This window comes from Culex pipiens, chromosome 2, assembly GCF_016801865.2.
Source record: "Culex pipiens pallens isolate TS chromosome 2, TS_CPP_V2, whole genome shotgun sequence".
In the NCBI taxonomy this organism is placed as follows: Eukaryota; Metazoa; Arthropoda; class Insecta; order Diptera; family Culicidae; genus Culex; species Culex pipiens.
Genome location: NC_068938.1, coordinates 94495556 through 94510288, shown reverse-complemented (window position 1 = coordinate 94510288; position 14733 = coordinate 94495556). Strand labels below are relative to the sequence as shown.

At 35.5% G+C, this 14733-nt stretch overlaps 1 protein-coding gene across 11 annotated transcripts in view; it reads left to right on the top strand.

Moving 5' to 3' along the window:
• LOC120415458 (restin homolog) overlaps positions 1-14733 on the top strand; it is a 196294-nt gene that overhangs the window by 25149 nt on the left and 156412 nt on the right. For 2 of the 11 annotated variants that reach the window (XM_039577010.2, XM_039577009.2), the window contains exon 1: positions 7937-8554. The exons of the other annotated variants lie outside the window; for them this stretch is intronic. The gene's annotated coding sequence lies outside the window, so the exon portion shown is untranslated. Of the gene's footprint in view, positions 1-7936; positions 8555-14733 lie in introns of those variants that run through there. 11 annotated transcript variants of the gene reach the window in all.

Below are 14733 nucleotides of genomic sequence, written 5' to 3'. Positions count from 1 at the left end.
CCGGCTTCTCTGCAGATCTTTATCTAATTGTCCCAATTCAACGCGACTACGCGCGAGAATCGTAAAATTTTAACGACGAATTTGTAGCAGCCACGCACCGCTTCTGAACCCGAAACAGCAGTGACATAACGCAATTAGGAAGTCGTCCCATCTGTCAAACGGCCGTCCGTCCGCCCGCTGCCTAATTTAGTTGTCAACTGGTTGAACTTTAAGCCGATGAAATATGCGACCGGCGCACGTCCTGGGTGGTTTTGGCTCCACCTTATCAAAGTGTATTGACTATTAAGGAATTTCCCCCAAAAGTTGTTTTTTGGTGCGGTACGGGTTGCGATTTTGGGCTTCCTGGCCAACTTTTTTATCGATAATAAGTACCAATTTTGGATTTCACAGGAACGCCTCGTTTCCGTGTTGAGTTCAACGCTAAGCACCTTGAGTGCTTCTAAGACGTTAATCATTTGTTTAATTTTTTAATCGTAAATATTAAAAAAATATTAACAAATCTGTTCTTGTTGGTTGAGAATTGCTGTCCGATAACTTTCTTTACAAAAGACAAAAATATTTAAAAACGTTTCAACGTAATTCACCGTACAACTTTATCCAACGTTACGCAATGCAACAGATCCGCAAAATGTTTCTGGAATCGCTAATTTGCTAATCCAAACCGGTGAGATCACGACTCGAGCCAGATGAGTAATCAATAGTGAGAGAGAGAGAGAGAGAATAACCACCTTAGAAATGTTTCCCAAGCCGGTTCTCACCAGTAGATATTTAGTGCCACGAGCCACGAGAACTTTAACGATCCCCATGGAGCTCATAAATTGTAACGTTGTTTCAAATATCACGTAACTTTACTTTTTCTCTCACTCGGTGGTGCTACCAAATTATCGCACAAGTGAGAAAACTGCGCATCACATTTTAAACCTCTTCAAAGTGTGTTTTACAAATCGTCAAGAATCGAGTTTCGAGTCATCATTAGCCATTTATGGTGTTACGACACCACTTGAAGCAGAACGCGTAATAAACTAAAAGATTTGCAGAGACGACGAGGCGTCTTCCCACACCTGTGTTGTGCCAAGCAACATCTTCTTTAAGGAGACTTGCTCGATCGAGTTTTGCGGCCCAGGATCACAAAATATCCATTCGGAATATATGCTTTTAGCACACCCCCAACAAGTCGAACGAACGAGGGGTGAAGTTTATGGTTTGCTTATATCAACACACAACTCAAATTGGAAACTTCTCCCCGGCGGTGAAGTTGGATTTTTGGAGTTCCAAACGGTAAATCAAATCAAACGCCACCCCCTTCTATGTTTTTTTTTTTCGCGGAGATTTAGCGATTGCTATTTTTGTAGTTTTTCACGCGGTACGCCTTACCCCTCCTGGGGGTGACCTTTTCACGCTACTAAAACGCAATTGTCATCATTATCTCATCGTGCGCGCTCGCAAATCATTTCTGGTCTTCTGCGGCCCAAAGAGGCGTGAAGCGGCTACGAAAATTACAAATGTTCGCAAAACTTATATTTGTGTGGTTCTGGAAGGCATGGCTTTGAAAATCATTTAAATTTTATGTTAAAATAAATTTTTGTGGGTAGCTCGAAAGCCTAAAATAATTAACTTTTATGCAAGTTGTCAACACATTTTGCAAACCAACACTAAACTACTATTAAAAAATAAACCGAAAAACTCTTTCAGCAATTGTAAATATGGGGTTGTCAGGACAATTCTTGAGTACACTTTCCGAACAACCTTTGAGTCAAATAGGACCTATTGAAAATTTAACCAAGAATTCTGAAAAACAGCAGTCTGCTTGATAAGCCTATTGCAAATTTTATTTCAAGTTTTTGTTTCCCCCTCAAAAAATCCCCAAAAAATCTGGACACTAAAAATATTACTGAAAATTGAAATTTTCATTCGAAAAACTTGCACAATTTATTATTTACTTTTTTATGTTTTTTTTTAAATTGAATATTATGGCAATCACTTTTTCCTGCTTGTCATTAGCCTTTAGAATAACCAATTGTGTCCAAAGACAAATTTATCAACACATAGTTGAAAGGACCTCTAAATCTCTATTAGGTTCAATTGCAAAACAAATTGTGAATTGATTATTTACCTAATAAAAACATAATTGAATTGAACTGAATATTATGGCAACAGTTCTAAAATGAGCAATTCTCTACGAAATCGATCTTTTTTCTTCAATTTTAATTTTTGTATTTTTTAATCCGGCTGAAACTTTTTTGGTGCCTTCGGTATGCCCAAAGAAGCCATTTTGCATCATTAGTTTGTCCATATAATTTTCCATACAAATTCGGCAGCTGTCCATACAAAAATGATGTATGAAAATTCAAAAATCTGTATCTTTTGAAGGAATTTTTTGATCGATTTGGTGTCTTCGGCAAAGTTGTAGGTATGGATACGGACTACACTGGAAAAAATAATACACGGTAAAAAAAAATTTGGTGATTTTTTTATTTAACTTTTTATCACTAAAACTTGATTTACAAAAAAACACTATTTTTAATTTTTTTTATTTTTTGATATGTTTTAGAAGACATAAAATGCCAACTTTTCAGAAATTTCCAGGTTGTGCAAAAAATCACTGACCGAGTTATGAATTTTTTAATCAATACTGATTTTTTCAAAAAATCGAAATTTTGGTCGTAAAAATTTTTCAACTTCATTTTTCGATGTAAAATCAAATTTGCAATCAAAAAGTACTTTACTAAAATTTTGATAAAGTGCACCGTTTTCAAGTTATAGCCATATTTAAGTGACTTTTTTGAAAATAGTCGCAGTTTTTCATTTTTTTAAATTAGTGCACATGTTTGCCCAGTTTTGAAAAAAATATTTTTGAAAAGCTGAGAAAATTCTCTATATTTTGCTTATTCGGACTATGTTGATACGACCTTTAGTTGCTGAGATATTGCAATGCAAAGGTTTAAAAACAGGAAAATTGATGTTTTCTTAGTTTCACCCAAACAACCCACCATTTTCTATCGTTAATATCTCAGCAACTAATGGTCCGATTTTCAATGTTAATATATGAAACAATTGTGAAATTTTCCGATCTTTTCGAAACAAATATTTTTGGAATTTTCAAATCAAGACAAACATTTTAAAAGGGCGTAATATTGAATGTTTGGCCTTTGTGAAATGTTAGTCTTGATTTGAAAATTCCAAAAATATTTTTTTCGAAGAGATCGGAAAATTTCACAAATGTTTCATATATTAACATTGAAAATCGGACCATTAGCACTCAAACGTTCGGGTAGTCATTTGACCCCTATTTTTTTTCTTAAAAATCTCATAACTTTTGATAGAATTGACCAAATTGGATGCTTCCGGTTGCAAAAGATCCAGATTTGTCTAAATTTTGAACTGTCAGATGGGGGACAAATATGGTCCATTTTCACCAGAGATATTCCGGATTTTGTTGGGGTACCTCGGCCCTCCTATTTGGGGTTTTGGTCAATAGAACAAAAACCACTTCACAAAACAATGCCGGAAATTATGCAAAACTACTAGGCATCATTCTAATATATCATCCACCATAAATAATTGACATGGTTAAATACTACGGGGCACCGGAACCGGTTCCATTTGGGTACCAATCGACATCAGCTCAGTGAACCGTTTCCGGTTGGAACCTGTTTCGGTGCCCCAAGGTCTTGACCATGCCATGTATCTATGCAGGATGATGTATTAGAATGATGTCTTAAAGTTTTGCATCATTTCCGGCATTGTTCTGTGCAATGGTTTTTGTTCTATTGACCAAAACCCCAAATGGGAGGGCCGAGGTACCCCAACGGAATCCGGAATATCTCCGGTAAAAGTGAACCATATTTGTCCCCCATCTGACAGTTCAAAATATAGACAAATCTGGATCTTTTGCAACCGGAAGCATCCAATTTGGTCAATTCTATCAAAAGTTATGAGATTTTTAAGAAAAAAAATAGGGGTCAAATGACTACCCGAGCGTTTGAGTGTTAGTTGCTGAGATATTGACGATAGAAAATGGTGGGTTGTTTGGGTGAAACTTAGAAAACATCAATTTTCCTGTTTTTAAACCTTTGCATTGCAATATCTCAGCAACTAAAGGTCGTATCAACAAAGTCCAAATAAGCAAAATATAGAGAATTTTCTCAGCTTTTCAAAAATATTTTTTTCAAAACTGGGCAAACATGTGCACTAATTTAAAAAAATGAAAAACTGCGACTATTTTCAAAAAAGTCACTTAAATATGGCTATAACTTGAAAACGGTGCACTTTATCAAAATTTCAGTAAAGTACTTTTTGATTGCAAATTTGATTTTACATCGAAAAATGAAGTTGAAAAATTTTTACGACCAAAATTTCGATTTTTTGAAAAAATCAGTATTGATTAAAAAATTCATAACTCGGTCAGTGATTTTTTGCACAACCTGGAAATTTCTGAAAAGTTGGCATTTTATGCCTTCTAAAACATATCAAAAAATAAAAAAAATTAAAAATAGTGTTTTTTTGTAAATCAAGTTTTAGTGATAAAAAGTTAAATAAAAAAATCACCAAATTTTTTTTACCGTGTATTATTTTTTTCCAGTGTAGTCCGTATCCATACCTACAACTTTGCCGAAGACACCAAATCGATCAAAAAATTCCTTCAAAAGATACAGATTTTTGAATTTTCATACATCATTTTTGTATGGACAGCTGCCGAATTTGTATGGAAAATTATATGGACAAACTAATGATGCAAAATGGCTTCTTTGGGCATACCGAAGGCACCAAAAAAGTTTCAGTCGGATTAAAAAATACAAAAAAAATCGAATGACCGAAATCCTAGAGAACTGCTCAAATGACAAAAAACTTTGGGATAGACATTATATTCATAAAGCTATAATATTTGTAAATTTGCAGTAGTTGCACAACTGTAGAAAAGAATATTTTCAAAATGTTTAAAGTTGGGCTTAAATTTTTATATTTTGATAATGGAATTGTTAGAAACAACAAGTTTGCAGATTCGAATAGTAAATTATTTTTCCATAACACAACATAAATTGGGGTACTAATTTAGCAAAGTTATTATCGACAAAATTGTCGAGGCTCGATAGCGATAGTTCTAGCGTAATCGATAAAGATAATCTATAATGATATTTCGATTTTTATCGGCGATAACTTTATCGCCAGTAATGGACGCAAACTCATTTATAAAAAAAATCTAAAATCGAATCGAACCATATCATGTTAAATATTTGATGCTTTCACTAGGAATATATTTTTAGAAAATCTTGTAAGTTTTAAGGTAAAAAATGTACTCAAATTGTTCAAAAAATACCGTATTGTTTCGAAAATACTCAAATTTTCAAAATTTGCAATACGGGTGTCAAACGAAATTTTGTATGCTTTTTCACTTTAGAATTTTTTTTTTCGAAAATTCAAAAACATTCACAAAAAAAACGAATTTTTCGAAAATACTTATTTTTTTTTTTGAAATTTGCAATATGAGTGTCAAACGACGCAAATTTTGTATAAATATGAATGTATGTATGAAGCATAACAAAATTTGCGTAGTTCGATATCCATATTGTGTATTTTCATTTTTTGTATTTTACAAAAATACTTTAACAAAGTGAATAAACATACAAAATTTCGCTTTATTTGATACCCATATTGCAATTGAGCAATTCTCTAGGTAATCGGCCGATTTCGACTATTTTTATTTTTTTAATTTGGCTCAAACTTTGTGGGGGCCTTCCCTATGACCAAAGAAGCTATTTTGTGTCATTGGTTCTCTCATACAAGTCTCCATACAATTTTGGCTGCTGTCCACACAAAAATGGTACGAAAATATTCAAACAGCTGTAACTTTTGAGTGATTCATCCGATCAATTTATCGGATTGGCAATGTTGTAGGTATTGTTTAGGACTTTTGAGAAAAAATAGGTAGTAGATTTTCTAGTTAACTTTTTTTACAAAAAATCAATTTCCCAAAATACCTATTTCTAGATTTTCGAGTTTTTTTTTATATGTTTTATGGGACCAAAACCCGCAACTTTTGAGCCATTGAAAAGAATGGTCAAAAAATCTGCTGACTGAGATTCCGCGTGGTTTATGGATGGTCCCCTCTTCACAAGACACAAATTTTCGAACATTCACATGGCCGTTTTGTATGACCATTCTGCAGTGGACCTTTAAATGGAAAAATTAATTATGCCAAATTTCTTCTTTGAACAAAGAGAATGCATGAAAAAATTTCATCCAAAGGGACCATCCATAAACCACGTGGACACTTTTTTGAGAATCTGTAACCCACTCCCCCCCCCCTCGTGGACAATTATCCATACAAAAAAAAAACTTTTTTGTATGGATCGTGGACAATCACCCCCCCCCCCCCCCCTAAAAGTGTCCACGTGGTTTATGGATGGTCCCAAATAAAAAAAAACACAGAAAAAAAAATCTCGAAAAAGTTTGCAAAATTCGTCTTTAATGTGCTATCTTGCCGCACGTGCATTTTGGGCCAAATTGAGTTAAGAACGCCATTTTGTGTAGCTCAAAATGCCTCATCCTTTGACCTTCACAGATCCAATAAATTCGATTTAAATCCGGAGATATTTAATAAAAACAAAAAAAAAAAACCTGCGTACATTTTTGCCACTTTTCATGTGTGCAATTCTCTACAAAATCTGTCTTTTTTCTTCAATTTTTTTTTTAATTCTGCTGAAACTTTTTTGGCGCCTTTGGTATGCCCAAAGAAGCCATTTTGCATCATTAGTTTGTCCATATAATTTTCCATACAAAATTGGCAGCTGTCCATACAAAAATGATGTATGAAAATTCAAAAATCTGTATCTTTTGAAGGATTTTCTTTGATCGATTTGATGTCTTCAGCAAATTTGTAGGTATGGATGCGGACTACACTGGAAAAAAATGATACACGGTAAATTTTTTTTTTGGTTTTTGTGTATTTAACTTTTTGTCACTAAAAGTTGATTTGCAAAAAACACTATTTTTTATATTTTTATATGTTTTAGAGGACATCAAATACCAACTTTTCAGAAATTTCCAGGTTGTGCAAAAAATCTTTGATGGGTCTCGTGGCGTAGGGGTAGCGGCTTCGGCTGCCGATCCCGATGATGCTATGAGACGCGGGTTCGATTCCCGCCTTATCCACTGAGCTTCTATCGGATGGTGAAGTAAAACGTCGGTCCCGGTTTCTCCTGTCTCGTCAGAGGCGCTGGAGCAGAAATCCCACGTTAGAGGAAGGCCATGCCCCGGGGGGCGTAGTGCCAATAGTTTCGTTTCGTTTTTTTGCAAAAAATCTTTGAGTGAAGTTATGAATTTTTGAATAAATACTGATTTTTTCTAAAAATCGAAATATTGGTCGCAAAAATTTTTCAACATCATTTTTCGATGTAAAATCAAATTTGCAATCAAAAAGTACTTTAGTGAAATTTTCATAAAGTGCACCGTTTTCATGTTAAATCAATTTTTGGTGACTTTTTTGAAAATAGTCGCAGTTTTTCATTTTTTTAAAATTAGTACACATGTTTGCCCACCATTGAAAAAAATAATTTTGCTGAGAAAATTCTCTACATTTTGCTTTTTTGATCTTTGTTGATACGACCGCGTTTTTTTATACAACCGCGTTTTTTTCGGAACGTCAAAGAGCGACGAGTTACAAGGTAGCACGACAACGTCCATATTACAATATTTTAATTTTGATTAAAATAAAATCAAATTTCTCAATCTAGTGAATACAACCCTTAGAAGCTCGCAAAAGCTCTCGTCTCCAAGATGTAAACAAAACCACCATTCTACCACCACAGCAACAACGGTTCGCGACGCCGGCTCAACACCCCACAAACCAAAACAAAACACTAACACATCGATTCGGAACGTCGGCAAAACTCGCGTTTGCGGGCTTTCGGCTCAGCTTGCGCGCACGAACGACTCAACTCGACGGAGTCAGTTCCACTTTGGACAGCAACCTGTTAGCAAGCGTGCGCAGTCGCGTATTTCTCCCCACAACAACGAAAAAAGTTTAAAGTGCTTGATCTTTCGGGAATTTGTGTTGAAGTTTGTTTTGCTCAAGCTTAATTAATCAATTTGGTTGTTTTTGTGTGTGTGCTTTCGGCAAATTGAAAAATCGTTGAACGATTGCGAATTGTGTCGTTGAAAAAATTGGCAATTTCTTCCCCGTTGATGCTGCAACCGATTGTCAAAGTGAACGCAAAATTGTGTGAAACAATCGGAAAAATTGTTTGTGAGTTGTGAGGCCTCAAAAGTCGTGATCTGGCGTGCACACCGTCGTGACCCACAAAAAGCTCAAAGCTCACGCTGAATAAGTGTTGTGTTGTTGGTGTGACTTGCGCAAAACCGCGCCGAAGCAGAAATTACTCAACCCAAAGTCAAATCGTGAAGATCAATCTCTGTGTTTGGAGGCGACTTTGCACTTTTTGGTTGAAGTTCTCGACGACGACTGCTGCTGCTGCTGCACCCTTTTCCGAGGCGGGACCTTTTGGGCGAACCCTGACAAATAAGAAACCTTTCCGTAATTAAGCTAAAACCTCAGGTGAGTGGGGTTCGAGGGGGGAAACCTTCGTGAGTTTCACTTTTTTTTTTGCAATAACAGCAGCGGCAGACAACTAGTCTTGAGCGCACAAGAGTACTTCAGGTTGGACGGTTTTGGGATCTTTTTCTACTTGAAGGACTGGTTTTTCTTCACTCCGTTGTACCTGATTGGCTTGTTGGCAGAAGGAGGGTACGTGATTTTTCAAGTTGACCCATTTGCGATCGATTGAGGTATCGGAAACTGGTTCCATAGTTTTATGGTTGGGATGAGGAGACGGTGGATTTTGTTCAGTTTTGGCTTGCGACACATTATGGTGATCAACGATTCGTTTCAATGGGAGATTTGATACCTACAGCATTGAAAATATATATATTGAGTTAGCTTATCAAAGTAATTGTTTATTTTGCACTGTAATTTGATTACTGTATTTATCATTAGTTCAAGCTAAGAAAATTTGATTTTTCTTTTTGGATAATTTCTAAAATGTTGACAAATTTGTATGTCATTAATTTTAAAGCCGTTGCATATATTTTTTAAAAATTTCCCGAGAGGGCAAAAAATCATATTTTTTCAAAAACTTTATCATCTTAATGGAATTAGAAGTTCAGCTGAAAACCATTTAAATGTATTTTCCTACGTTGAAAATTATATCAAGGATGTTTGGGCTTGTTTTGTTATTACTTCAATTTTTTTAACATGACTGCAAAACAAATGGTCTACATTTTAAAACATTCCAATAAAGTTTTTACATTCTCAAAATCAATTTTAAAATAAGCTGTAATATTAATGTTTTATAAACAGCGTTCAAATTTCACAAAATAATATAATTGTTTTTAGCTAAAGGGGTAAATATTCTAAATGACAATTTGAGTCTTTTGGGTTTATGTAGATTCGGAAAGTTTCTCTTAAAATGACATGTTCCAAATGTTTTTACAGTTGAGTAACAGAAAATGTCAGATTTTTAATACTTTGTTAGTGTTTTTTTAATGAAAAACACGTTTCCTTCGGAATTTTGAGTACGCCATCAAATCGGGCGTTCAATTTTACATAAAAGTCCCTTTGACACGAAATTTCTATCTCATCACCGTTTCAAGTTGCAAATTATTTTAAAAAGCACCTCTTTTTTCGCATGTTCAAAAATAAAAGGGGTCGTACCTCCCCTCCGTCACGAGATATCAAAAAATGGAGATCCGATTCGTCATCAAAAGTTCCCCCAAAAAAACAGAATTTTGCCTTTTTCAATTGAATTTAATTCGATTTTTGTTTGTCTTAAAAAAACATGAATTCTTGGGACCGCAGAGCGGAAAAGACGTGAAACTTAAAAAACATCATTTCATTTATAATATTGCAAATTTGTGATAGTAGCATATTTCTGGGCAACTTTTTGACTAATGTTCAACGTAATAATTTTGTTATTCTTTGTAAATTTAATTAAATATAATTTCATACATAACATTGAATGGTTTTGGGATATTTATTTTGATTTGATTTTGATTGAAAGATCGCAAAATAAGACTGAGGACTGAGGAATTGAAGTTTTAGTGAAAATAATTATATGTGTTGTCAATTATTAAATGAATACTTTTTTCAACAAATTTTTGATCATTAAAAAGCATTGGAAAGAAGAACTTAAAAAAATTTAGAAAATTATGAATTGATGGAATTTTGGCCCGTAACCCGGAACTCAAAGCACGATTTTTGGGAGCTCTTTTTCTGAAATACTTGTGCGATGTCTGTGAGTGAATAATTGACAAAGGGAGCGCGTGATCGTAAAAAATAATCGGAGTGATAAGTGATTTTTTGTGTGCCTTTTGTTTTTTTTGTCGTGAATTTTGCATTTTTTGGCGTGAATTGTGTACTACAAGGAGGAGTGAGTCGAATTTGGATGGTGGGGCAGCGCGCACGCCTTGCAGGAATATTTGTGTTTCGAGCGTCATTTTTGGTCAGTGAATAGTGTTAATTGTGTTGCCTAGTTGTTTTGTGATTTTAAAAGCCCTAATTATGTGTTTAATTTTCACGGTGAAAAACTCATTTCTATTGAATGGTTTATCGAAAGACACGCTGACATTTTGGATAGACCATAAGCGCGCGTTTTTTAATTTTTTTGATTCGATTATGAGTAGCGAGACCTCACGGTTACTCTGCAACGTGTTTTTCGGAGCCTTTTATTTGATATTTTATTTTTCATAAGTCCTTCTTTTATCATCGTTGATTGGAAGGCACACCGCCGGTTTAGCTCTTTTAAGTTATTGTTTTAATTTCATTACAATCGGTCACGTGGTGTCCTGTTTTTTTTTCTCGTTATATTCGTTGATCGTAATAATTTATTCCAACTGGAAGTTATACTATGAACTCACCCATCTATCGATTTTGTGAAGAGTAAAGCGTCATTTATTTATTATTTTTTAAATTTGCTCCCGTTATCTAAATTATAAAAACAGTAAAAATATATTGATAAGTCCAGCCCATAGCACTACACCCAAAGTTAAAGAACGGGAGGATAGTCCTCACGAAAAGAAACGTGAGGAAAGTGCTATTTTGCGAGAGTATAGTCCTCTCGCGTGTTCATTCGTTCATTGGAACAGTTCATCCTATTGAGTGGCTTATATGCACAAATGACCGCCATTTAGTCACCATGGTGGCCCATACGGCAAAGGCACGGTTCAATATTCCGAAGGTCTTGGGTTCGAGTCTCGTACCGGAACTTTTTATTTTTTTGATAGATGAACTTTCTTTGAAGATGAACCCATGAGTAAAGTACTCTCGGTAATTTCGGGATTTATCCTCTCAGTCCGCACGCAGTACCATTTTACTACCGAATCGTGCTTTTTATCCTCTCGTATGCCGATGTCCAGTTCTGGGTGTACTGCTCGGCTGACACGCGTTCGATAAAAAAAAACTTTTTAAATAATCAACTATCTATCTTTGCGCAGCCGGCTGCCTAAGATTTAAAATTTTCAACAGATAAACAAAATGCTCATGGTCACATCACTGCCACTCGTGAATCCTAACCTCATACCCATCTTCTAACCCCCTCAAAACTCATGTGATACTTTGTCGGAGATGCAGTCGATTGGGCGGTCTCTATCACTCAAGAATCGGACTAACTTTCCCATCCACTTCCCCGTGACCCTACCACTGGTCGTGGCCGGCGCCGGTATTGATCAGCATGATAGGGGCCTTTGAGAAGTTGCGAAGCGAGGAAAGATAGCTCCCACTTATCTTCCACGGCTCGTGGATGTAAATTCTGGAAGTCCTGGTCAATAACGGAGTAGCAACAGCGGGTGGGCACCTATGCTTATGCTTATGGTTAATACTTGTGCGAAAAAAAAATTTAAAACTTGTGCCTTCCATCGTTGAAAACCCGCTCGTAAACCCCACATTTTTATATTTTAGATTTGTAACCGTGGGGTTGGAGACGAGAATTCTATTATTCGATTCACATTTTTGGACCGGTAAATGTGGCCAAAACCTTTTTTGAGGTATTTTTTGGACTTTTTTTACAGATAGCCCATTTCAAATTCAAAGAATTCATTTTGAAATAAAAAGCCTTTCGAAAACATGCGCCATAAACTGGTTGTGCCCAAAATTTGAAGCTCTTTCAAATTGTTTTCCAGAGTCGTCAAGTCGAAGCATACACGCCAGCACATATACGCTTGGGCGTTTTACGCTGCGCGTGAAAGTGTTCTTTCTGGCTTATTACAACACTAATATTGAAGACTGAGTACCCTTTATATTTCTCTAATAATGTGAATCCAATATGTTTTTTTTTTCTTAATTAAATAGAATAATTTTGCGACCCATAATTTACCACTGAAATTTAAAAAAACAGGCATACGAGATTGAGCCTACAAATACTCTAGGTTTTAGGTCAAATTCTCACTGAATGGTAACATTCTGAAAAATAAATTGCACCAATATTTTTGTTGGATTTTCATCATTTTGTAAGAAAGGCTCTATTTCTCCTCTTGGTGATATTAAATCAGGTATTACTTACATTTCCTATATTTTAAGTATGCAGTATTTCTTGAAGTGTCCCAGACTATGAGTCTATGCATTTTTACAATTTAAATGATAATGGTATAGCGGAAAATGTGTAAAAAATTGTTGTAATTCTGTAATATAACAAGTTGTTGGTTATTTTCTGCAAAAATAAGTTGTACAGCTTTTGAATAATTTGCCAATTATTGGCAAATACATGAAACATTAGCAGGAATTTAAAAAATGGCTATTTATATTTTTCTATGAAACAACTCATGATTCGCTGATTGGTTTAATATTATTTTGCATCACTTTTTATAAGCATCATTATTCCTGGGCATCTCTACCAAATTTCCCGGGAATGAAAAAGCTTTAAAAAATTGCAGATTTCTCGTGCAATTTATCCCGGGAAAAATGAGTCTGGGAGGTGAGATTGCACGGATAGAAATGTTGTAAACATATCCGTTAGCTCTACGTTTTCGAATTCGTTAAAAAATAAATGTTTCCAAAATCGTCAACATTTTTCTCGAATTCGATGTAAATGATTTCAAAATCGACAACATCGTTGTTCGAAATAGAAAAAATAAATAAAAAATATAAAAAAGTTTTAACATTTGAGTAAAAAGAGTATCTTAAAATGCATTTTACACTATTAGATTGTTTTGTAATCATTAGTTTTCAAAAACATGTTAGATTTGATGAAAACTAAAATTTTAGCAAAATAAACTTTTTTTGGTACTGTACATCGAAAATTTTTAAAGATCAAAAGATTTGTAAATTAGCTTAATTATGCCAAAAGTGATTCTAAACGCAGGGGATGTAGCTTCAGAAAAAACTCATTTTTTCCTATTTTTGAGGTTAAGTTTGACGAAGTCAACCAGCAAACGCTTTTCTAATGACACACTTGCTGGCGAACAAAATACAGAACTCCACTTCCGTCCGTGCTTGGCAGAGAGGTCAATCGGAAATCGATTAGGGGTTAAAGTGTCCGAAAAAAAAACTTCACGGTGTCGATGACTGTTTGAATTTCGGCCGAGACCTTCACCATATTTGCTCTAGGGCCATGCAATTAGCGCCACATCACGCGTGTTATTTCAAAGGTGGGTGGCTGGTTGATGACTCCCTCGATAACGCGGGCGCACGTGTTTGTTCAGTGTGACAACGTGTGATTTCCTGCGTGTGCGTGTGTGCTTTTACGTGCGACAATAGAGCAATGTTTGAACAGCCCTGTGCGGGGTTCAATAACGGGGCCGCGCAACAGGTTGGACAGGCTGGCTTGGGGTAATTTTGTGGTTAAATTAGGTTTTATGACAGTGTTTGAGGTGGAACTTGTGGCAATGCAATGGATGATTTCACAAATTGGATGTCGAAAGTTGTTTGCCATAATTAATTTTCAATTGCGTTGGAAATTGAACCCTTTTGTGCTGGATAATAAATGTTTTGATTGCATTTTATCATTATAGCTGTGAAAATTATTTTCAAAATAAGAAAAAGACTGATTTATAAAGGCACTCCACACAATGCTATTGAAACTTCGTTCCACATGTACCTTCCAGCAAGTAACTCAATATCAAATGACAAAAATGCCATCCTTCCCATATCGGGTGTGAAATATCATCATAAAGCTCCATATTTGCGCGAACCGGAATTGTCCACACACTTTCGAGCTCGGAAGCTCGCTCTGCTGTGTCCGACCCATCGAGCCCGGTCGCGTGCAGAGAACGCTATATTATATTTTATTTTTATTAAATTTACCTCTCTCGCGAATTTGCACATATTTTACCGGCTCACCCGAGCGCGGAGAAAGTTCATTTAAATATTTTGTTTTTATTTATTTACTTTTTTCGCGCCGCTCAGATCTGGTCATTGCGGTTGTACTGGAAATTGTTCCACAGATGTTTCTGTTAATTCGCGCGGTTGGCTTCGAACCCAATAATTTATCCTGCCAGCAGTAGCAGCGATGGTATGTCCTGTTTGCGAGTCGTCACTTAATTGAATTCCCGCAATTAATTTATAATTTATCGATCCTGCTCGATTTTCTGGTTTTTGGTCGTGCGATAATGAAGTTACGTGCATCGGGTTCGCCCAACAGAAACCTTATCCAACTCGGAAGGCACACACACATCACACCCATCGTCTGGGTTTAATTTGTTGATTTTCCTAATGGAACTACCGACTGTCCACAAAAACGTCACAGC